The 26622-nt window shown below is 42.9% G+C and overlaps 1 protein-coding gene and 1 non-coding gene across 2 annotated transcripts in view; one reads left to right on the forward strand and one right to left on the reverse strand.

Moving 5' to 3' along the window:
- The window catches only part of GPR139 (G protein-coupled receptor 139), a 53044-nt gene that overhangs the window by 18185 nt on the left and 8237 nt on the right, over positions 1–26622 (reverse strand). The gene's annotated exons all lie outside the window — the stretch shown is intronic.
- Positions 1669–1772, forward strand: LOC126031699 (U6 spliceosomal RNA). The gene has a single exon (XR_007503532.1). It is a non-coding gene; the product is annotated as a U6 spliceosomal RNA (small nuclear RNA).

Consider the following 26622-nt stretch of genomic DNA (forward strand, 5'->3'; position numbering starts at 1 on the left):
TTACTATAGTCAGACCCTCCAATGGTCTGAGGGACAGTGAACTGGCCCCTGTTTAAAAAGTTTGAGGACCCTTGTAATTTAGACCCACTTACAGGTTAGAGATGGTACAAAGTGTACAGGTCTCACTTGTTAGGATGACTATAATGACAAGCCCTTACACTGTTACTATTATGCTGTAGTGCTCAGTAAGTGTCCAAAGAAGGAATGAGTAACTAGTCATGAATGATGTAGCAGAGTGTGACCTCACAGATGGGTTGACAAAGAATTTTGATTTTTTTTTTGTGTGTGGGATTGAATCCCAAGCCCTCTGGAGGGGTGTTCAGGGCTTACACCTGGCTCTGTGCTTATGGGTCATTTCTGGCAGTGCTCGATGAGTCTTGGGTGCCAGGGATCAAACCTGTGTCACTCCTATGCAAAACACCCACCTTAACTGCTCCCTGTGCTTGCTTTCCAGTGCCAGTGTTAAGAGTTTTGAGTAGCTGGCAAGATTACTAAGGGTTTAGTGCAGAAAATGAGTCAAGTGATGTGATCAGGGGAAATTGGAAATTAATTTAGTGTTTGATGCACGAGATAAGTTTTTGGAGACTATTTGCCCCTTGAGAAGATGTTTTGTGCCAGAACTTCCCATGTGAATCCAATTTGGTTTGACAGAAGCATAATGTAGCCCAACTGTCACACCTGGATCAAGCTCATGAGAGAACAAGACCCAGTGCTGGAGCTTGAGATGCTTTGCTCTTACTAAATAAATGATCCCAGGGCAGCTCAGAGACATATCCTGCTCCATGTTTCCCCTCATGGCTTGGAGCCAGGATGTAGAGACTCAAACAGCAACTGGGACGGGTAGTAAATAGGAATGCAAAATAGGGATTTGTGGGGGAAATTTACCCTACCTGTTTTAGGAAGACGGGCACCCTTTCATTGCATCATGATTTCCTATGTGGTGAAGTCTCCTACTGTTTTGAGAGAGATGTGTGAGCAACATATAGAAATACACATGTGTGCTCACACATACACCTGGTCCAAGGTCATTGACTTAAGCTTCTGTGTTAGAAACCAAATCCAGTCTCTTTGCATGACTGACTAGACACTGCTCCACCTCCACCTCTGCCGCTTGTTGTCAGTGCCCCTGCATTTCTTTTGGTGAGTGGTTACTGAGGGCACAGTGCCCTTTCCCTAGATAGATTATTATTGCTCCCTCAACCCTTCCTAAATATCTTTCTGGCATACCTCACAGCCAAACAGAATTTTTATGTCTAAAACCTTCCAAGATCTTAGTGCACTGAGTCAAGTACCTCACTGGATGAAATTCATAATTTGGGGAAAGGTCTTTCCTTCAAGAAGTTTTATCATCCCTATTCTTCAGAGTCCTGTCACAGGGCAGTCAGAGAGGTTTTTCACCATCAGTGTTGAGGAATAAAACGGTGATGGTTGGATGAATTGGTGGGTGGGTAGATGGGTGGATGGATTAATGGATGGATATATGAATGGGTGGGAGGATGGATGATGGCTGAATAGATAGTTGGATAGATAGGTGGATGAAAAGGTGGATGAATAGGTGGGTAGATAGGTGGATAACAGGGGATGGGTTGGTGTAAGTATAGGTGAATGGGTAGATGGATGGGCATATGGATGGATGGATAGATGGGTAGGTAGGAATATGGCGGATGGGTGCTTGCTTTGGCAGCACATATACTAAAATTGGAAATATACAGAGATTAGCATGGCCCCTGCACAAGGATGACACACAAATTAGTGAAGTGTTCCATATTTAAAAAAAAGAAATATGGTGGATGGACAGATGAAGAGATGGATGGATGAGTTGATGGGTAGATGGATGATCAGAATGATGAGATGCACACATAGACAGACAGATGAATGGATGTATGGTTGAACACATGATAAATGGTTGGACAGATGGGTGGATGGACGATCAGATGGATGGGTATGTACACGTGGATGGATATATGGAAAGATGGAGGGAAGGAGTAGATATTTATGATATTGCAATATAGGATGATGACTATTCCTTTCTTTGCTTTTTTTTCTCTCTAAACTTATTATCTCCTTGTGGTCTCTTGGAAACACCTTTGCGTTATTTACCACACCACCTGAAATTTCATTTAATTGGTCATTGACACTTAGCTCAGTTTCCTTCACTGTGCAATGGATACAATAGTCTTTCCCCACTAGACTTGTTAAGTCACAATGTCCATGACTCTTTGACTAGTAGCTACTCAAAAATTCATTGCAATAAGTCATGTGATAGGCAGACATTAACACATGAAGAGGTTAAGAAACTCAGTTCTAAAAAGCCAAACTTTGTGGAAGAAGTTGGTCCCATTCCTAACTTCATGATCCTGGTTGTTTCTTAAATACATTGTGTTTAACGCTCCCCATCTGTAAACTGGGTGTCATGATATCTGTCTCAGGGGGTTCTTGTGGGAGTTATACCAAGTAACATAACCTGAAGCCTGCTAGTGAGAGGAAACAGCAAGTGACAAAGCTGAGAGGCAAGAGAGCTGGAATGGCAGTTGGAGGAGCCAGCACAGACTTGAAGTCACAGCCTGGGGGCTTGTGAATGCTCTAGACTGTGAATGTATCGTTGAGCATTCTGTTTTGTTTTTTTTTTTTATGTCACACCCGATGATGTTCAGGGGTTACTCCTGACTCTGCACTCAGGAATCACTCCTGGTGGTGCTCAGGGGATCATATGGGATGCTGAGGATTAAACCCAGGTTGGCCACATGCAAGGCAAATGCCCTCCCTACTGTACTATCATTCCTGCTCTTTTTAAGTTTTTTGAGTCAGCGGCCATTTTTATAGATTGGGGTCCTTTATGCCAGTGGAGGATGGGAGTGTTTTGTTTTGTTTTTGAAAATTAAGCCATGATCGTGCTGGGCCCACCTCTCCACCGAGCTTACCCTGTATCCAAACCCTCAGCATATCTTGCTTCTCTCTGACCAGGGCTCTCCCTGCTGGAAAGAGTGTGGAGAGGAATGAAATAGACAGTGGTTGTCTCAAACTGTGGGTCAGGGTTAATTCCCTTTGACAGTCACAGAGAAGGAGAGTCTTTAAAAAGTTAGAGACCCTCTAAGAATAGAGACGAGGAGGATTGGTCCACAGCAGGAAGCTTGGCACAAAGAGTGGGGGAGTGCAGTGAAGGCAGGGCAGGGACCACTATGACAATGACAGTAGGAATGATTACTCTGGAAAAGAACTGGGTGCTGAAAGGAGATACAGTGATAGGCAGGATACCCTTTCAGTAACATACTGCAAATCACAATGTTTAAAACAATAAAGGAAAAGAGAGAGGAGACAGAGAGAGGAGAAGAGAGAGAGAGAGGAAGAGAGAGATAAGAAAAATGTCACAGAGGTAGGCAGGGGGAAGGGTTGAGGAAACTAGGGACATTGGTGGTGGGAAATATGCCCTGGTGAAGGGTGTTGGACACTGTAGGACTGAAGCCCAATCATGAACAACTTTGTAACTGTGTATCTCACAGTGATTTAATTAAAGAATTTATTTAAAAAAGTTAGAGAATTTTGCTAGGTCAGATTATGAGACCAGAGAGATAATATAGGGGTTAAGCTGCCTGGTCTGTGATCATTGGGCTGAGGAATGGAGGTGCCTTTACAGCCTTCGTGGAAAGCTATAGAACTGGGTTGCTTTTGTAGCCCTCTCAGATACAAAAACTGACCAGAGCCCCCATCTAATATTTTCCTGCATGATGGGGACCCCCCCTTCCCAGGATCTGGATGTTCAAGAACATGAGACAACTCCCCAGTCACACAGTGGACTGGTGCCAGCTCCTGAGGCAACCGGACAGGTGGACACCTGGCCCCAGCCTGGGACTCACATTCCCTGGCAGATGTGGGGCTCCAGCGGCAACCCATATGCCTAGGATGATGTGGACAGATCGGGGACAGGCCTTGTCCGGAGATGCTGTCTAATTACCTGGGGGCCTCGGGAAGCAATTTTCTGTGGTTGGAGAAATTGGTTTTTGTGCTTTCAGCTCATGCACACAGCCGATGACATGTGGGTCAAGGAGGGATAATTATATGGAAATGGCTTTATGTTTGGGAACTTCGACAAACACAGAAAGAGAGACAGAAACAGACAGAGACAGAGTGAGACAGAGAGGCAGACAGACAAAGAGACAGAGGCAGACAAAGAGAGACAGACAGACAGAGGGAGATAGAGACAGAGTGGGGAGGGGTGTCCTTGCATGGCAAGTGAGGGTCAGTAGGTGAAGGATGATATCTTGCCCACTATGCTGGCAGGACTAGTCTTTCTATCTGGCCTCAACACCTCTACCCCCAACTCCTTGGGGGAAAGGTCATCAGGTCTTTCTGGTGGAGTGATCCTGAGCAAAGTCTCTGCTGTGTGACCTTGGGTCAATTGCCGAAATTCTCTGTGCCTCCTTTTGCACCTCAGAAGTAGGACTGACATAGAAAGCATGCAAAGATGTGGCATATGGCCCCCACTAGCCAGAGCCTATGTTCCCCTCTCTGCCCCCTTCCACACACCCCTCCTACCTTCCCAGCTCCAAGAAACGACTATACTAGCACCTCGTCCCCTTCCCTATGACCCCCTTCCGCCAACACTCTTGCTCTGCTTCCCCAGGCCCTTCTTCCTGCTCTGCTCTGACATTGCTGTGTCTGGATGGCACAGATCAGCCCTTCACAGCCTAATGCAGCCTCCAGGATGACAAATGGATGATGGTCCCCTGAGGCTCAGCTGCCCAGGGGATCATCCATTTCTCCTCTGACACAGCCCCACTCTCCCTTGAGAGGAGACTGTCAGTGCCTCTAGGACAGGACCCAGCAAGCTACAGGAGGAAAACCAAGAGACACTTTTACCCTCCTCCTTGGAGAAAGAAGAGAATGAGTAAATAACAGTCCCAGTAGCCGTGAGAGCGATGCTGATGAGAAGTCATTCTTTACTTTTGCCTGCTGGGAGGGATGTGGCCTTAATAAGAAAAAGAATTCCCTTCTCTTTAGCAGGTTTGCATTATCTGCTGGTGACAGTGAGGAGGGTTTTTTACAGTTCCAAGTCGTGGCTGCTCATGTGTTCACTTTAAAGATAGGTGTCAGGGCAATAGGACAGTGGGGAGGGTACTTGCCTTGAACGTGGCTGACCTGGATTCGATCCTCAGCATCCCATATAGCTAGCTCCCTGAGCATTGTCAAGAGTGATCCCCAAGTGCAGAGGTAGGAATAAGCCCTCTGCTGGATGTGGCCCCCAAACAAACAACTAATAATTAAAAAAAAGATAAATGCCATCTAATTCTGTATACTGAGCAGGGAATTTAGGATTTGGGAGACTTGCCCAAAGTTGCAATGGCTAGACCAGACTTTCAACTTAGGTTTTGTCCACCTGTGAGACTTGAAAGAAGGATGGGATTCCAGGGCTCTTCCAGTGGATGGCAGCCTTTCTGGAAGGCTTGAAGCCCTGGGTTCAATCCCAACACCATCCCACATGCCCAGGACCACTTTGGTTACACTTCCCACTGGCGTTGTAAGCAAGTATGAGGCCTTTGGAACTAACGAAATGAAAGCAAGTAAGTGTGTCACCCCCAGTTATCACAGCAATGGGGAGAGGGGTTGGAACTAAAGGAGGAAGAAAGCATTGGGATACCCAAGTGACTGCACACAGTATCACCCCACTAGCCTGCAGAACTAGTCTAGTTCCTCGATGCCCTGAGCAGACTGTTCCCTGGATGCCCAGAGTTTCCCAGAATGGATGGGCCACTCTGCAGTTGAACTAAGGTGGGATGGCCTCTTGTTGGTCAGAGAAAACCACAAGGGAAAAGGCACAAAAGTGTGAAAACTTGAATCGTTGGCAGGAGTGTCAATCAACAGGCATGGCTGGTGCTAGGTTGAGTGGGAAATGAGGCCTGACAAATTCAGAATCTGGTGCCATCACCTCATCGAAACTGGAACCCTCCAGTTTCGTGGGGGCCGAAGGAGCCACCTCCCACCCCCCACCCATGAAGCAGTAGCCTTGCCCAAAGAGAAAACGTCAGGCAAATGTTAATTATCACCAGGAATTTCCAGGGAAACTTGATTGGAATTGGGAGCCAGAGAGCAGAAAATGAAAAATAGCTGTTAAGTTCACTTAGAGCCATATTCTCCAAAGCACTCAGCAGTGAAAGATTCTAATCTCATCACGTGCCTCTCCATTTCCCCCCCAGATGAATATGGTAATAGATTTCAAAAATAAAATACATATTTGGTCCATTTTCTGGGCCTCATCAATGAGCATACCAGGTTTGGACACTAAGGGTAATTTGAACTGGTTGCCTCTAAATTCATATCAGGTGGATACTTCATCTAGATAATCTATGAAAGATACAACCCTGTCTTTTCTCTCTCCTTGGGCAGTGGTTTAAAGGGGGCAGTTTCTGGCCTTTTATTCAGACTGTTTCCAGTATGAATCCCATCTCTGACACCCAAGGGGTGCTTGGTAGAATATTTGTTTACTACAGCTTCTTTGTAAAACGTTTTAAAATAAAAACACTGTGGTGTACAGCATTGTTCGTAATACAGGCATGGAATGTTCCAACACCAATCCCACCAATGGTGGGTCCTTCTCTCCATCCAAGTCCTCATATTCCCCATCCCCAAGTTGTTCCTTAGCAAGTCCAAACAAATTCACTTCATATTGCTCGTTACAACACAAAGGCAAATGGCATTACCAAGAAGTAGATCAATAGGAGTTCATCTGAAATCATTGTTATACTTTACAGTAGTTACCTACCTAAGTCTCTGTTATCATCATGGAATGCTTGAGGGTCCATGGAACATCCTTAGATCTGCTCAGCTCTCTACCTCTTGATCCCCACAAGTCTGTATTTGTTAGGAAACACAATCTGTTTCTTTATTTGACTGCAATACTATCGACAAATCAACATCACTCATGTCAAGCCAACTTTACAAAATATCAAAGGTACTACATGCATCTTTCCTTTTTTTTTTTTTTTTTTTTGGTTTTTGGCCACACCTATTTGATGCTCAGGGGTTACTCCTGGCTAAGCACTCAGAAATTGCCCCTGGCTTGGGGGGACCATATGGGACACCGGGGGATTGAACCGCGGTCCTTCCTTGGCTAGCGCTTGCAAGGCAGACACCTTACCTCTAGCGCCACCTCACCTGCCCCATGCATCTTTCCTGATTAGATATTTAGTATCCTTTATTGTATCTACTATTCCATAAATAGATATATTATACTAATATATTATCTAATGCCTTATACTCTCCAATGAATGCCCAAAGAATAGATCAACTATACTAGTATCTAGTATTCATTTAACTCCATGCTGTCATTAAAATGTCTGAAATGAAGGGATACTTAAGAAGGCTTAGTTATCATTATTTGTAGATGATGTAATAGACTTATTAGAAAACTCAAGAGAAGAAGCAGAAACATTATTCAAGCCAGAAAGGGAGTCCCATAGAGGACCAGAGAGGCCAAAGCAATGGTCTAGTGGATAGGGTGTTTGGCTTGCATGCTACCAATCCAGGTTCGATCCCTGGCATCCCACGTTGGTTCCCTGAGCTATGAGAGATAAATCTCTAAGCACCACTGGATGTACTGTCCACCACCCAAAGTAAAATACAAAGAGGACCAGAATCTTTATATATATATATATATACTTTATATATATACTTTATATATAAATATATCTAAGGGATATGTCTATGTCTGTCTGTCTGTCTATCTAATCTAGACCAGAGTAATACCATTTTAGTAATACCATGTTTTATAGCATAAGTTTAGACACTAAGCCCTATGAGTAATCATCATAAGAAAGAACATTTTAACTTTATGGTGCTTTATGGTGACAGATCTGAAATTCAAGGTTTTAGGCTACTGGACAATGTATACAAATATGGGTCCGTAGGCCACACATACAAAATTAATAAATGCTAAGTGTTAATTACACCTCAATTAAAAACAAATGAAGACCAAAGCTCTTTGATGACAGTGATGGTTGGATCAAAAATGGACTAACAATAGAACTATGACTTGAGGTGGACTGGTTGAGTGGGGAAGGGGGGAGCAGCCTAGGGATAACAGTGGAGGGATCTTAGAACTTTGGTGGGGGCACAGTGTAGCAGCAATGCAAGTTAGAAACCATAATATTGGTTTGGTTACTAAATATGGATATCAATAAAGAACCTCCAGAAATAAACATTTCTTTTTAAACAGAGGTGGACAATCTTGAACACTTCCATGGTGCAGTAATGGTATATCCAAGTCATACACTGTTGTAACTTTGTTACCTACTACACTATAATAAAAATAAACTGTTTTTGTTTTATTATTTTGCATATGAGAAAAGGACCAGATGGGGTGTCTTAGGTCAGCAATGTGCAAGGCAAGCACCCTACCCCTTGTATTATCTCTCCAGCCCCATATATATTTTTTAAATGGATTGAGTAACAAGAAAAAAACCTGGGCCAGAGAGATAGCATGAAAGTAAGGCGTTTGCCTTTCATGCAGAAGGACGGTTGTTCGAATCCCGGAATCCCATATGGTCCCCTGTGCCTGCCAGGGGTGATTTCTGAGCCTAGAGCCAGGAGTAGCCCCTGAGCACTGCCAGGTGTGACCCAAAAACCAAACCAAACCAAACCAAAACAAACAAACAAACAAACAAAAAACCAAGAAGAAACCTAACTCCATAAAAAAATCGGGAGAAGAAATGAACAGACACTTTCTCAAAGAAGAAATACAAATGACCAAAAGGCACATGAAAAAATGCTCCACATCACTAATCATTGAGAGATGCAAATCAAAATAACAATGAGGTACCATCTCATGCCAGAGACTGGTATACATCACAAAGAAAAGCAAGAACAATCAGTGCTAGCGGGGATGTGGGGAGAAAGGAACTCGCAGTGCTGATGGGAATGCTGTTTAGTCTAGCCTTTATGAAAAACAATATGGAGATTCCTCATAAAACTGGAAACAAGAAACATATTGAGCTCCCATATGATCCAGCTATACCACTCCTAGGGATATATCCTAGGAACACAAAAACACAATACAAAAATGCTTCTGCACACCTATATTCATTATAGTGCTATTTACAATAGCCAGAATCTGGAAACAACCCAAATGCCCAACAATAGGTGAGTGTTTAAGAAACTATAGTACACATATACAATGGAATACTATGCAGTCATCAGTAAAAATAAAGTCATGAATTTTTCCTATACAAGGATGGACATAGAAACTATTATGCTGAGTGAAATAAGTTAGAGGGAGAGAGATAGACACAGAATAGTCACACTCATCTGTGGGATTTAAGAAAAATAAAAGACAGCATGTTAAAATACCCAGAGACAATAGAGATGAGAGCTGGAAGGACCGGCCCAGGATATGAAGCTTACCACAAAGAGTGGTGAGTTCAGTTAGAGAAATAACTACACTAACAACTATCATGACAATGGTGGTGAGTGAGAGAAATAGAATACCTGTTTTGAATACATGCAGGGGTTGGGAGAGGAGGGAGATGGAGATGTGGGGCATTGGTGATGGGAAGGTTGCACTGGTGAAGGGGGTGTTCTTTTTTATAGCTGAAACCCAACTAAAAACATGTTTGTAATCATGGTGTTCAGATAAAGATTATTAAAAAAGCACAAAAAGCCCTCCAAAATGGATTGAGAAGATTTCATTCACAGCAATTTTAGGTATTCAGTAGAGGGAGGGGCACTGACCTCCTTTTCGTACCTGGGTTTCACTTTGTCCCCCAAGCAGCCTCACCTACTGCTCAAAGTCTCCCTCAGTCTCTTCTCAAAGTCTCTGGTCTGCTTCTGGCCTTTGCCAAGTAAATAACTCAGATGCCCCATGAAACACACATGCCCAGTTCTTCCAGAGCCCTTGAGACACACACCTCTGCTTCCAATAGGGACAAGTGTCACCATTCAGCCTCCCTAAGGATGCCTCTGCCCCTCATCTAGCCCCATTCCAGGAGAGGCCACAGTTGGAGGTCAAACAGAAGAACCTACTCAAGTGATCTCAGCACTGTCTTGAGCACTTATCTTTTCGGAGGGGAGGTAGTGTTGTCTTGAGTGGTTCTCAGGAGGCCCAGGGACTCCTCTCAGTGATTCTTGGGCCACCAGACCAGTGGGATCAATACAAGGACCAGAGGAGGCAGCACCTCTCAGGCTCTGAGGTGCCAGAGATTACTCTGGCCATCCTAGTGGTACTTGGAGGCCACCAGGGTCAAGCCCAGTGATTCTTGGGGGACTACATGATAGTGGGAATTAAACTTGGGTTAGTTGCATGCCAGGCATGTGCCTTAGTCTGTATATTCTCTCTGGCCCCCCATAAGCTAATTGGAGATCCCCACCCCTGGGTATGGGAATTTCCTCTGGTGGAGCAGGTGGGAACACAGATCCTCATTCATGGGTTCTGGATCTGAGTCCCTGGCCTTGCTCTTGCACTTGACCACATGACCTTGAATTGCACTTAGAAACTTCCCAGCTGCTTCAATTCCTCCTCTACAGAAACAGCTAATGTAAATTTTCTCTGGTCTCCAGAAGAGAAACTTTCCTAGATAAGAAGTTATTTTCTGGATGGATCTAGAAATGCTAATATTTCCCCCCACACATTAATATTCTCAGATACCAAGAATAACCTACTAAATCCTAAATCAGAACATCCTACTTTGTGGGGGAAGCAGACATGAGTCCCCACCCTCCTCACATTGGTGGCAGGGACTTTGTGATGAAATCTGGCACCAGTGTCCATCAACCAGTAGGTAATTTAGGGCTATGAGCCTTAACTTTCTGTCCGTCACTTAAGCCATGGTCATAACGCAATTTACGTGCCAGCCATCGATCCTGTTCCATGGCAGACAGCTATGGAATGTGGGAGGGATGATGCGGTACTGGGGCCACTAGTTGGGGCCTCCTACATCATCCAGAACTTTTTTTTCCAGAAAAAATAAAGATTGCATGCCAGTTTAAAAGTTTGAACCCTATAAAATGAGAATTGTGAAAGGTAAAAGAAAATGGCCAGATGGTGACAATTTTACATGGTGTAGCCGAATCATTTTTAGTTTCTTTGTTTTAGAAGCTCCTAGGCATCACGTATATCTAAAGCCTGAGACAAGTGAATTAATTCATCTTTTCTTCCCTAGTACTGGGCAGAGGTTTTGATTGATGGATGCTTTCCTTGCACATGTCCTGGGAAGACACAACCATATACATTGCTGCTCGGGTCCCAGAAAGGAGGTGGGGGGATTCCAGATATCAGGGTGCAAAATCAGCCCTGATAGCCTTGGTCTCAGCGTAGAGCTGGAGGCATGCTGCCTTCCCTATGGTCCCAGAGTGCAGACTTTCTTTCCAACACATCGTCTGCTGCTCTGGCTATAAATGTAGCTCACTTCTACTGTCCAGCCAGACTGTGCCCTCCTGCAGGGTGGAAATGCAGGCTAAGAGTCTCGGTGGCATCAGAAGCTGGAGCCCAGTTCTTCAATGAATGGGTGATGGAAAGTTTGATCAGGATTAAAAGATGTGGCTCCCTTGCAGGGATCCTTGCCCTTTCCTGCTTTGTGGATTAAGTGAGGTTCCTATTCTTTCTAGCTCTGTGTATTAAATGGAGTTCCAGAATGTGTCTTTAAACTTCATGGTAGTAAGTTGGGAAAGCAGTGGGAGCCCTCAAAGCACCAAGAGCATAATAGGTGTGAAAGCCCTTTGTGAAGTTTAATTCACTTCTTCTATTGACCGGCATGAGTCAAACCTTTATGACTGTTACCTACGACTCTCTCTTAAGATGGTCGGTAAACTGGTTTTGGAATTCTGAGCACCGGGCTGTTCTTGATCCCATTTCTAGCTGATAAGGGAAACCCTGGCTGGCTTGGAAGGTGACAGATTTGTCAGTGGAATTGTTTCCTTGCAATCTGCCACTGGAAAAAAAAAACAACTCAATTTTCATTTTGTAGGTGTGGGGTAGAGAGGGAATTCACCTGCCTGTCCTTGCTTAAAAATAATTTCAAGTAACAAAACCATCTGTTTGGTGAGAGGGCAATGGGGACACCAGGAGTACCCTTCATCAAATAGGAAGACATAGTATCTCAAAATGTCTGCAAAGACGAGGCTGGGAGGATGAACCAAGACAGAAGGTTGCAGAAACAGTATGTCTTCTCTGATGCTCTGAGTTCTGATGTCTGCAGGAGGCCCGCAGTGAGAGCAGGACCTAGCAGCATTGCTTGGGCTGTCACTTCTCAGTTCCTCTGCTCAATTCTGAATGACCTTGGTGGGTCACTTCCCTCCCAGAGCCTCCCTGTCTCCATCACAGGAGGAATTAACATCTCTACTTACTCCTGTTAGGTGACCTGGAGCAATGTGTTTGATCTAGGGCTGGCTTCAGAGAAAGTGCTCACTAAATGATGGAGGTAGTGATGGTGGTGGTGACATTATGATGTGGATGATATTGGTGGTGTGATGACATTGATGGTGATGTTGAAATTGGTGACCTTGATACTAATGATGGTGATATTGATGATGAAGGTGATATTGATGGAGGTAAGTGATGTTGCTATTGGTGGTTGATGATATTGATGATGATATTGATATTGATGTTGGTATTGGTGGCGATCGTTGTCCCATTTGTAAGGGTCCCATTTACTCCTTTGTTGATTGTTTGTGTATCTGCAAAGAGCTCCCAGAATGAGAAATTGATTCCCATCCCCTTATCCCCTTTTGGGGGGAGATCTTGGTAATATTTATCCGCAGTAAATAATCCATACGGACAAGAAGGTTAAGGGGTGAAAAGTTGCGCAAAGAGAGTCCTTTGTCAGCCTGCTGCTAGCTCCAAAACACACCTGGAGCCAGCCAGCAAATTCTCCAAAAGGCCCTGAACACCTTGCTCCCAAACTATTTATTCAGCTCTCAACAGCACCCTCACCTGGAAGGTCAAGGTGGGACAACAGGCAAAGAATAATCTTATGGAAAAATTTTTATTTATTTATTTATTTATTTTGGTTTTTGGGTCATACCTGGCAGTACTCAAGGGTTACTTCTGGCTCTAGGCTCAGAAATTGCCCCTGGCAGGCACAGGGGACCATATGGGATGCCAGGATTTGAACCACCGTCCTGCATGAAAGGCAAACACCTTACCTCCATGCTATCTCTCGGGCCCCTGGACATATTTTTATATACAACAGTGATGATGTTAACCCTTGGTGGTAGTGTAATGCTGCTGCTGTTGAAAGTGTTGTAGCATTGGTAGGGATGGTAAAAGAAACGGTAATAATAGTGGCGGAGATGATGATGAAGACTGTTATGATCAAGTTGTCGTCTCCAGTTAATTCCATGTAGTATGGAAATCACCTTTACAAGTTTAAGAAGGCAGTCATCTATATATACACGCATGTTCCTATCCATCCATCCAGTGCCAGCACCCACCCCCTTATTGAACTGAACACATGCTGCATTGTAGTCAAAAGGAGGTCTGAGACTCTGTCAGAGACTCTGTATCACTCAGACTCTTCCTGCTGTTCCCAGCAAAGATGGAAGTTGCAGTCCCTGTGGGAATGGAGGTGCCTCCCCCTCAGCCTATTATAGACTCATCACACCATGCATGATTGACTTGCCTGCTGCCTAACTGGAGTGGAGTTCTTTAAGGGCACAGACCATTTCAGTTTCAACCTGCCTTTCCCATCCCTGATAGCCCTGTGGGTGCTTGGTAGACAGTAGAGCCCCAGGAAATAAAACTTTTCTTTTAGGAGAAGAGCCTGGTGGGGGTCTGAGGGGAAATCCATGTTAGTCTTAAAAATACCTCTTGGAGGGGCCGGCGAGGTGGCGCTAGAGGTAAAGTGTCTGCCTTGCAAGCGCTAGCCAAGGAAAGGACCACGGTTCGATCCCCCGGCATCCCATATGGTTCCCCCCAAGCCAGGGGCAATTTCTGAGCACGTAGCCAGGAGTAACCCCTGAGCATCAAACGGGTGTGGCCCGAAAAACCAAAAAAAAAAAAAAAACCTCTTGGTGGGGGCCCAACTGTGAAAAATTGTGAGTGCTGCCTGTGTGTGTCTGTCTACTGTCCTATTGCGTGAACCTCTTGGGAGTGGGCTAAAAAGAGGCTCCAGAAAACTCGCTCTCCCAGAGGCCCATTCTAGGGCAGAAACGCCAAGGAACTGCTCCATAACGTGAAAACTGGCTATAAGCAGTACTTTGCAGAAGCCAGGTCCCCTGTTTGTGACGTCAGGCTGGGAAAATCTACGAAACTACGCCTGCCCAGTGGGGCCTGACTGAAAAATTGTGAGTGCTGTCTGTGTGTGTCTGTCTACTGTCCTGTTGCATGAACCTCTTGGGAGTGGGCTAAAAAGAGGCTTCAGAAGAGCACGGCTGCTTCTCTTCACTACGCGGCCGTGCACTCTTTCTAAGGAAAGAACACCATCGCAAGAAGAAGAAAAAAATCACACTAAGAACTGTGCTGGAATTTGTTAGTCTACTAATAATAATTGTCCAAAGTTTAACCTGTTCATATTGTCTGATACTGAGAAGTACTTAAATAATCATATTTTTATAATTACATGATTCTTTGTTAAATGAAGTAAACCTGGACAAATTATGGAAGCAACAAAAACAAGCATAATGATAATGCAAATTCATCCTTTGTTAAAAAAGTATATAACATGTGATATATAATAAAATTGTTGAATCCATTCATTTGAAAACCTAAAAAAAAAAAAAAAAGAACTGTGCTGGATCACTAAAGCCCAGCATTTCTCTCTGGACTGTCTTCTCTGCTGCGTGCTCAGGCCTAAGATTTGGTCCTGTGTGAGGCTTCATCCACGGATGACTCCCCTCCCTTGGAGGCAAGTCGGCCCATCCAGAAAGGGTGGAGCCAGAAGAGTGTGCTGCCTGCATCATTTAGCCAATGAATACCACCACAACACGTAGAAAAACCCACAATACAAGTGTGACAATGGGGAAACAGCGCAGGCCAGCATCAGACATAGAGAATGAAGATGACAATTCTGATGACCAGATAATGACCAACCAACCAATCAACCTCTCAGATAAGGACTTTAGACGAGCAATATGGAAGATGCTCAAAGAACTCCAAGAAACCATGGATCGAGTTGAACAGAACACTAATAAGAACCAAGAAAATATGAAGACAGAAATCACAAAACTCCAAACTGAAATAACATGTCAACTAACAGGCCTGAAAAACTCAGTAAACAAAGTGAATGAAAAAATGGATAAGCTCTGGGACAGGGTATCAGAAGCTGAGAACAGACTTGGTGCTGTGGAAGATGAAATAAATAACAATTCCATACAGCGGGAGAGATTGGAAAGAAAACTTAAAGCAAATTAACAGACAGTGGAAAAATTAGTCAAAGAATGGGAACAGATGAAAATAGAAGTCTATGATAAGATCAACAGAAACAACTTAAGAATCACTGGAGTCCCAGAGACCCAGGAAGAAAATTTCCAGGAAGTATCAACTGTCAAGAACATCACTAAAGAGAAACTTCCAGAGCTAAAGAATTTTTGTGATCAAATCCTGCATGCTCGAAGAGTACCAACCAAAAGAGACCCCAGAAAAACCACCCCAAGACACATCCTAGACACAATGATGAATCCCACAGATAGAGACAGAATTCTGAGAACAGCAAGATCAAAAAGGGAAATTACATTCAAGGGAGCATCCTTGAGATTTACAGCAGACCTGTCACCAGAAACACTCAAGGCCAGAAAGCAGTGGTGGGATACTGTGCAAGACTGAATGAAATGAATGCTTCACCTAGAATTCTGTACCCAGCAAAACTCACTTTCTGGTTTGACGGAAGACTACATGGTTTCACAGACAAACAACAGCTCAGAAACTTTACAGACTAAAAACCAGTCTTAAGAGAAAAGCTGAAAGACCTAATTTAAGACAAGACTAACCAAAAGACACACCAAATTTCGATATAAAGATGGCATTAAATGCCAGGACATTTCTTTCTCCCAACGTCAATGGACTAAATGCACCAGTTAAGAGACACAGAGTGGCTAAATGGATCAAAAAACTCAATCCAACCTGCTGCCTACAAGAAACGCACCTGAATAGTCAGAACAAACATAGACTCAAAATAAAAGTCTGGAGAAAAATAATCCAAGCAAACAACACCCATAAAAAAGCTGGAGTGGCCATACTAATATCAGATAATGCAAACTTTATACTCAGGAAGGTTGTAAGGGACAAAGATGGACATTTTATATTAATCAAGGGGTATGTAGAACAGGAAGAAAGAACTCTCCTAAACATATATGCACCGAATGAGGGGCCAGCAAAATATTTAATACAATTGTTGACAAATCTGAAAAATAATATCAATAACAACACAATAATTGTGGGGGACCTCAACATGGCTTTGTCAACACTGGATAGGTCAATCAGACTGAAACCCAACAAGAATATACTAGACCTGAGGAGAGAAATGGAAGAAAGAGGCCTAGTGGATATATATAGGACACTCCATCCCCAGAAACCTGGGTACACATTCTTCTCAATGTACATGGGACATTCTCCAGGATAGACTACATGCTGGCACATAAACCATACCTCCATAATATCAAGAGGATAGAAATTTTGCAGGCTACCTTTGCTGACCACAAGGCTCTGAAATTATTTGTGAATTCCAAAGGGACACAGAAGAAAAACTTTAACACCTGGAAGTTAAACAGCCTCATACTGAATAACCAGTGGGTCCGAGATGAAATCAAGGAGGAAATCAAAAGGTTCCTGGAAACAAATGACAATAAAGACACAAACTATCAGAACTTATGGGACATAGCAAAAGCAGTACTGAGAGGAAAATTTATAGCTTTGCAAGCACATATCAGGAAGGAAGAAGGGGCTTACCTGAGTAGCTTAATGACACAGCTAATAGAACTAGAAAGTGCTCAACAGAAGGACCCAAAAATAGGGAGACAGAAGGAAAAAACAAAGCTGAGAGCAGAAATCAACGAAGTGGAAATCCAAAAAACAATCTGAAAGATCAACGAAAGCAGAAGTTGGTTCTTTGAAAATATAAACAAGATTGATAGATCACTGGCAAAACTAACGAAGAAAGAGAGAGAGAAACTTGATAACTCGTATTAGGAATGAAAAAGGAGAGATCACTACTGATATGGCAGAGATCCAAAGGGTAATCAGAAACTACTTTGAGAAACTCTATGCCACTAAAAATGAGAACCTGGAAGAAATGGATAAATTCTTGGACTCTTATAATCTTCCACGGTTGAAGGAAGAGGATGTAGCATATCTAAACACCCCCATCACCATTGATGAAATTAAAACAGTAATCAAATGTCTGCCGAAAAACAAAAGCCCAGGTCCAGATGGATTCACTAATGAATTCTATCAAACTTTCCAAGAGGAACTACTGCCAATCTTGGCAAGACTCTTTCATGAAATTGAACAAACAGAAACACTTCCAAATAGCTTTTATGAAGCCAACATCACCTTGATACCTAAACCAGACAGAGACGCTACCAAAAAAGAAAATTACAGACCAATATCACTGATGAATGCAGATGCAAAGATCCTCAACAAAATCCTGGCAAATAGGATTCAATGCCTCGTTAAGAAGATCATCCACTACGATCAAGTAGGTTTCATCCCAGGAATGCAAGGCTGGTTTAACATCCGTAAATCTATCAACATAATACACAACATCAATAACAAGAAATATAAAAACCACATGATCATATCAATAGATGCAGAGAAAGCATTTGATAAGGTCCAACACCCATTCTTGATCAAAACTCTCAGCAAGATGGGAATGGAGGGAACCTTTCTCAATATAGTGAAGGCCATCTACCACAAGCCAGTGGCAAATATTATCCTCAATGGAGAAAAACTGAAAGCCTTCCCTCTAAATTCTGGCACAAGACAAGGCTGTCCTCTCTCACCACTCCTATTCAACATAGCACTGGAAGTACTTGCTATAGCGATTAGGCAAGAAAAGGATATCAAGGGAATCCAGATAGGAAAGGAAGAAGTCAAGCTCTCACTGTTTGCAGATGACATGATACTCTACTTAGAAAACCCTAAAGACTCTATCAAAAAGCTTCTAGAAACAATAGACTCATATAGCAAGGTGGCAGGCTACAAAATTAACACACAAAAATCAATGGCCTTTCTATATACCAATAGTAATAAGGATGAAATGGACATTAAGAAAACAACCCCATTCACAATAGTACCACACAAACTCAAATATCTTGGAATCAACTTGACTAAATATGTGAAGGACCTATACAAAGAAAACTATAAAACTCTGCTCCAAGAAATAAGAGAGGACATGCGGAAATGGAAACACATACCCTGCTCATGGATTGGCAGGATTAACATTATCAAAATGTCAATACTCCCCAAGGCATTATACAGATTTAATGCCATCCCTCTAAAGATACCCATGACATTCTTCAAAGAAGTGGATCAGACACTTTTGAAATTCATTTGGAACAATAAACACCCTCGAATAGCTAAAGCAATCATTGGGAAAAAGAATATGGGAGGAATTACTTTTCCCAACTTTAAACTGTACTACAAAGCAACAATTATCAAAACAGCATGGTATTGGAATAAGCATAGGTCCTCAGATCAGTGGAATAGGCTTGAATACTCAGAAAATGTTCCCCAGAGATACAACCATCTAATTTTTGATAAAGGAGCAGGAAATCCTAAATGGAGCAGGGAAAGCCTCTTCAACAAGTGGTCTTGGCACAATTGGATAGCCACTTGCAAAAAATTAAACTTAGACCCCCAGCTAACATCATGTACAAAGGTAAAATCCAAATGGATTAAAGACCTCGATATCAGCCCCAAAACCATAAGATATATAGAACAGCACATAGGCAAAACACTCCAGGACATTACAGGCATCTTCAAGGAGGAAACTGCACTCTCCAAGCAAGTGAAAACAGAGATTAACAGATGGGAATATATTAAGTTGAGAAGCTTCTGCACCTCAAAGGAAATAGTGCCCAGGATACAAGAGCCACCCACTGAGTGGGAGAAACTATTCACCCAATACCCATCAGATAAGGGGCTAATCTCCAAAATATACAAGGCACTGACAGAACTTTACAAGAAAAAAACATCTAACCCCATCAAAAAATGGGGAGAAGAAATGAACAGACACTTTGACAAAGAAGAAATACGCATGGCCAAAAGACACATGAAAAAATGTTCCACATCACTAATCATCAGGGAGATGCAAATCAAAACAACGATGAGATACCACCTCACACCCCAGAGAATGGCACACATCACAAAGAATGAGAATAAACAGTGTTGGCGGGGATGTGGAGAGAAAGGAACTCTTATCCACTGCTGGTGGGAATGCTGTCTAGTTCAACCTTTATGGAAAGCGATATGGAGATTCCTCCAAAAACTGGAAATCGAGCTCCCATACGATCCAGCTATACCACTCCTAGGAATATACCCTAGGAACACAAAAATACAATACAAAAACCCCTTCCTTACACCTATATTCATTGCAGCTCTATTTACCATAGCAAGACTCTGGAAACAACCAAGATGCCCTTCAACAGACGAATGGCTAAAGAAACTGTGGTACATGTACACAATGGAATATTATGCAGCTGTCAGGAGAGATGAAGTCATGAAATTTTCCTATACATGGATGTACATGGAATCTATTATGCTGAGTGAAATAAGTCAGAGAGAGAGAGAAAAACGCAGAATGGTCTCACTCATCTATGGGTTTTAAGAAAAATGAAAGACACCCTTGTAATAATAATTTTCAGACACAAAAGAGAAAAGAGCTGGAAGTTCCAGCTCACCTCAGGAAGCTCACCACAAAGAGTGATGAGTTTAGTTAGAGAAATAACTACATTTTGAACTGTCCTAATATTGAGAATGTATGAGGGAAATGTAGAGCTTGTTTAGGGTACAGGCGGGGGTTGGGGGGGGAGGAGGGAGATTTGGGACTTGGGTGATGGGAATGTTGCACTGGTGATGGGTGGTGCTCCTTTTATGACTGAAACCCAAACACAATCATGTATGTAATCAAGGTGTTTAAATAAAAAAAAAATTAAAAAAAAAAAAAGAAAATATAAACAAGATTGATAGATCACTGGCAAAACTAACGAAGAAAGAGAGAGAGAAACTTGATAACTCGTATTAGGAATGAAAAAGGAGAGATCACTACTGATATGGCAGAGATCCTAAGGGTAATCAGAAACTACTTTGAGAAACTCTATGCCACTAAAAATGAGAACCTGGAAGAAATGGATAAATTCTTGGACTCTTATAATCTTCCACGGTTGAAGGAAGAGGATGTAGCATATCTAAACACCCCAATCACTATTGATGAAATTAAAATGGTGATGAAATGTCTGCCCCAAAACAAAAACCCAGGCCCAGATGGATTCACTAATGAATTCTTTCAAACTTTCCAAGAGGAACTACTACCAATCCTGGCAAGACTCTTTCATGAAATTGAACAAATGGAAACACTTCCAAGTAGCTTTTATGAAGCCAACATCACCTTGATATCTAGACCAGACAGAGATGCTATGAAGAAAGAAAATTACAGACCAATATCGCTGATAAATGCAGATGCAAAGATCCTCAACAAAATCCTGGCAAATAGGATTCAATGCCTCATTAAGAAGATAATCCACTACAATCAAGTAGGTTTCATCCCAGGAATGTAAGGATGGTTTAACATCCGTAAATCTATCAACATAATACACAACATCAACAACAAGAAAAATAAAAATCACATGATCATATCAATAGATGCAGAGAAAGCATTTGATAAGGTCCAACACCCATTCTTGATCAAAACTCTCTGCAAGATGGGAATGGAAGGAACCTTTCTCAATATAGTTAAGGCCATCTACCACAAGCCAGTGGCAAATATTATCCTCAATGGACAAAAACTAAAAGCCTTCCCTCTAAATTCTGGCACAAGACAAGGCTGTCCTCTCTCACCACTCCTATTCAACATAGCACTGGAAGTACTTGCTATAGCGATTAGGCAAGAAAAAGATATCAAGGGAATCCAGATAAGAAAGAAAGAAGTCAAGCTCTCACTGTTTGCAGATAACATGATGCTCTACTTAAAAAACCCTAAAGACTCTACCAAAAAGCTTCTAGAAACATTAGACTCATATAGCAAGGTGGCAGGCTACAAAATTAATACACAAAAATCAATGGCCTTTCTATACACCAATAGTAATAAGGAAGAAATGGACATTAAGAAAACAACCCCATTCACTATAGTGCCACACAAACTGAAATACCTTGGAATCAACTTGACTAAAAATGTGAAGGACCTATACAAAGAAAACTATAAAACTCTGCTCCAAGAAATAAGAGAGGACATGCGGAAATGGAAACACATACCCTGCTCATGGATTGGCAGGATTAACATTATCAAAATGGCAATACTCCCCAAGGCATTATACAGATTTAATGCGATCTCTCTAAAGATACCCATGACATTATTCGAAGAATTGGATCAGGCACTTTTGAAATTCATTTGGAACAATAAACACCCTAGAATAGCTAAAGCAATCATTGGGGAAAAGAATATGAGAGAATTACTTTCCCCAACTTTAAACTGTGCTACAAAGCAATAGTTATCAAAACAGCATGGTATTGGAATAAAGACAGGCCCTCAGATCAGTGGAATAGGCTTGAATACTCAGAGAATGTTCCTCAGACATACAATCACCTAATTTTTGATAAAGGAGCAAGAAATCCTAAATGGAGCAAAGAAAGCCTCTTCAACAAGTGGTGTTGGCACAACTGGCTAGCCACTTGCAAAAAATTGAACTTAGACCTCCAGCTACCATCATGTACGAAGGTAGAATCCAAATGGATTAAAGACCTCAATATCAGACCCGAAACCATAAGATATATAGAACAACACATAGGCAAAACACTCCAGGACATTGAGACTACAGGTATATTCAAGGAGGAAACTGCACTCTCCAAGCAAGTGAAAGCAGAGATTAACAGATGGGAATATATTAAGCTGAGAATCTTCTGCACCTCATAGGAAATAGCGCCCAGGATACAAGAGCCCCCCACTGAGTGGGAGAAACTATTCACCCAATACCCATCAGACAAGGGGCTAATCTCCAAAATATACAAGGCACTGACAGAACTTTACAAGAAAAAACATCTAATCCCATCAAAAAATGGGGAGAAGAAATGGACAGACACTTTGACAAAGAAGAAATACAAATGGCCAAAAGACATATGAAAAAATGCTCCACATCACTAATCATCAGGGAGATGCAAATCAAAACAATGATGAGATACCACCTCACACCACAGAGAATAGCACACATCACAAAGAATGAGAACAAGCAGTGTTGGCGGGGATGTGGAGAGAAAGAAACTCTTATCCACTGCTGGTGGGAATGCCGTCTAGTTCAACCTTTATGGAAAGCGATATGGAGATTCCTCCAAAAACTGGAAATCAAGCTCCCATACGATCCAGCTATACCACTCCTAGGAATATACCCTAGGAACACAAAAATACAATACAAAAACCCCTTCCTTACACCTATATTCATTGCAGCACTATTTAGCATAGCAAGACTCTGGAAACAGCCAAGATGCCCTTCAACAGACGAATGGCTAAAGAAACTGTGGTACATATACACAATGGAATATTATGCAGCTGTCTGGAGAGATGAAGTCATGACATTTTCCTATACATGGATGTACATGGAATCTATTATGCTGAGTGAAATATGTCAGAGAGAGAGAGAGAGATAGAGAGAGAGAGAAACGCAGAATGGTCTCACTCATCTATGGGTTTTAAGAAAAATGAAAGACATTCTTGCAATAATAATTTTCAGACACAAAAGAAAAAAGAGCTGGAAGTTACAGCTCACCCCAAGAAGCTCACGACAAAGAGTGATGAGTTTAGTTAGAGAAATAACTACATTTTGAACTGTCCTAATAATGAGAATGTATGAGGGAAATGGAAAGCCTGTCTAGAGTACAGGCGGGGGTCAGGTGGGGAGGAGGGAGACTTGGGACATTGGTGATGGGAATGTTGCACTGGTGATGGGTGGTGTTCTTTACATGACTGAAACCCAAACACAATCATGTATGTAATCAAGGTGTTTAAATAAAATATTATAAAAATACCCCTTGGTTCAGCACTTTTTGTGAGCCAGGCTCTTTATGGACATGGATACATATGTTCAGTTCAATAAGGCAGATAGATGTTCTTGTTCGCTGTAAATGTAGAGAAATAGATATTTAGAGAAATTAACTCCACACATCTAGGAAGTCTAGCTGGAATGCAAATAGACATATAGACTGACTGGAAAGATGAAACAAAGTCTGAACTGTGATGGAGTAAATGAATGTGTGTGTGTGTGTGTGTGTGTGTGTGTGTGTTTGTGTGTGTGTTCTATATAGTAAAATTTGAGAAAGGCATCTATACAGTTAATTCAAAATAATTTAAGAGCAAGGCAGGGATCATACAGAAGACATGCTTCCAGGTATAAGAATAAAAATCTTGGGACTGGAGAGATAGCATGTAGGTTAGGCGTTTGACTTGCATGCAGGACGGTGGTTCGAATCCTGGCATCCCATATGGTCCCCCGAGCCTGCCGGGAGTAATTTCTGAGCGTAGAGCCAGGAGTAGCCCCTGAGCACTGCCTGGTGTGACCCCCCCCAAAAAAAAAAGAATAAAAATCTTTGCATTGGGAGGACAAGAGGGCAAGATGGGGACTGGGGCCTACCAGGTACCACAAGTTTCACCTATGCGAGTGATGATTACTTGTTTCTAGGTGTCTACAGGATACCTCCCATGAGGAGGTTTTTGTTGTTGTTGTTGTTTTAGAGCCACACCTGGCAGTGTTTGGGGGTTACTTCTACATCTTTGTTCATAAATCGCTCTTGGCAGGCACAGGGGACCATATGGGATGCTGGGGATGGGACCTGGGTCAGCTATGTGCAAGGCAAATGTCATACCTGCTGTTCTATCATCCCAACCTCTACGTAGGAAAGTTTTGCTAGAACTGGAAATTCCTCAAGGAATGATGAGAATCTGGGTTTTGGGATATCTGTCTCTGAAACTGATAGGGAGAGTTGCTTTGGAAAGAAAATAAACAGGCTCACTACCCCACCCAAAGCCCGAGTTTCAGCCAGCTGTTGGCTGGCTATGACCACCCTAAACCCTTACCAGGACATAGATGAGGTGCTTAGCAACACAGGCAGCTGCAGTCAGAGGGGAGACACATTTCTAGATGATGTTGAATAGAGCAAAAAAGGCAATGCTTCCTTTCCCAACCCTTTGCCTCTGGCTGGATGAGCAACTGAGTGAGTTGGGAGACACCAGCTCTTCCCTCCTCATAAGCTCTCCCTGGTAGGTTGTCAGATGTCTTTAGAGACCTAGTCTTGGGGACATTCTTTCTTCTTGGCTAGGCTCCCAGCCCCCCCCCCAGGACCTCCCTGTGTGGAATGAGAGCATCAGGGTGTCCTCATTCTTCCCCTCCAGGTTTCTTCTCTTTGTCCCTTGTACTGACCACAGGGTTGTTATCAGCCTTGCTCACTGCAAGGCCCAGAAGCTGGCCTTTTGCTGTCCTGGGGCTGCCTAGAATACAGACTCTAATTTTTTGGGAACCTTGGTGATGGTGATGGGTGGGAGTAACATTAGCTTGAATCCAGACCATCTCTTTCACTGTGCAGGTGCTGGGTAGGGCTCCCCTGTCCTGCCCACACTCTCCTCCTATAATTTTTTTTTTCTGTTTTTATTCTTGTATCCTGGGGATGTTCCTTCACAAGACTCAAATCTGATCACTTTTCCTGCTTAAAAGGCTCTTGAGTACTGTAACACTTCGTGGGAAAACCCAGGTGCCTGTTGCGGGTTGTGTGGTGGGCACAAGGCCCCTGTGTTTACCTCTTGCTGCACTCCACTTCATCCAAGTGCACATGCAACTTGGGCTCACATTGCTGCTCCCTCTGTCCAGTCCCCCAACTATACCAGGGCAGGGCCCTCCTTATTCAGGGGTGAGGATGGGGCCTGGGTGGGCTGCTTCTTTCATGCTATTTTTTTTCTTAGGTCAGACACCAAGAGCCCTGCTTTCCTGGGCCTGCAGGATTTCCTGACCCCAACAGTGTGTGCTGTCACCCCACTTTCAGAAGCAGATACAGGTGCAACCCCAGCTAGCATCGGTGACTCTGGGCCCTGAAACCATGCTATATTGTTGCTCTGAGTGTCTTGGGCTAGAAGGCTGTGAATGCAGTTTGTGGGGTAGTAGATGCAGGCATCCTGGTTTAGGGTAAAGTGAGCTCCTAGGATGCCTGCAGCAGCCTTCTGAACCCAGGCCATTCTCTGCTCCCTTTCAGTCTTCATACCCACCCAGTCTAGCTGTTACTCTGCTTTCAAGAAGCCAATGACCTTGTCAGCATCTCTATTTCTGTGCAGAGTAGGGGATAAGGCCAGGAATGCTGAGAGAAGCTGCAGGGCATCCAGGGCTGGGCTAGGGTGTGTGAGTGTATGTGTGTGTGAGTGTATGTATGAGTGTTTATAAATGTATGTGTATTTAAGTGTGTGTTCATGTCTGCATGTACATGGGCATTTCTCAGTTGAGTATATTAGTGTATCTCTGAGTATGTACATATCTGTGGGTATTTGAGTTTATGTGTTCTTGTGTATTTGTGTGTTTATATATGTGTGTCTCTGTGTATTTGTGTATTCACATATGTCTCTGTTGGTGTGTTCATGTGGATCTTTGTGTATTAATGTGCATGTATCTGTTTTTATGTGTTCACGTGTGTCTTTGTGTGTTCATCTGTATGTGTTTGATTTGTGTTTACATATATATTTTTGTGTGTCTGTGTATCTTTGTGAATTCATATGCATTCATGTGTGTATTTATATGCATTTAGTGTGTCTGTGTGTCTATGTGAACACCTGCTCATATGTCTGTGGAGATCTTCAAAGAAGTGCTCTTCTTTGTGTGTTTTGTGCATAGTTGGATTGGACACAGTAAGATCTGTCAGTGACAGGGATGCAATCTCTGCTGCTGTCCTCACTGCCAAAAGCTCAACTCGAGCAGGCAGAAGATGTTGGGGTGGAGTGGGGGTGCCCTGGAGGAGGTGCTGTTCCAGCTTGGGGTCCCTCACACTGTTCATAAAGCTCTGATTTTCAGCTCCCTTCTGATTGCACCTCACAATGTACTGTACCCCAAATCTGCCCCTCACCTTGTGGGGTTCCCCATTCTGTCCCTTCTTCCCCATAGCAACTTCATCCACTGATCCCCTTTATAGGTGCTGCTGGTCCCTCAGGACAAATATTTTAGCATCTGGGTTTCTCCTTTAGGAACTTTGCACAGCCACTTAGCTCCTCAGGTTTCTAGTCATGCTGTGTGTGTATTATGGCCTTGAGCACCCAAATGCAAATGGGGTCTCTGCATATTTGGGTTTGTCATGTGCCCTTCACAGCACCTGACATTTGACAAGGACAGATGGATGAAGGAGTGGTTGGATGAATAGACCACTGCTCAGTGGGTGATGTGATTGAATGGATGAACCGGAAGTGGGTGAATGGATGGGTGAGTGGAGGAATGAGTGAGTCAGTAAATATAGAGACAAGTGTCTAATTG

Source organism: Suncus etruscus, chromosome 15, assembly GCF_024139225.1.
Source record: "Suncus etruscus isolate mSunEtr1 chromosome 15, mSunEtr1.pri.cur, whole genome shotgun sequence".
NCBI lineage: Eukaryota > Metazoa > Chordata > Mammalia > Eulipotyphla > Soricidae > Suncus > Suncus etruscus.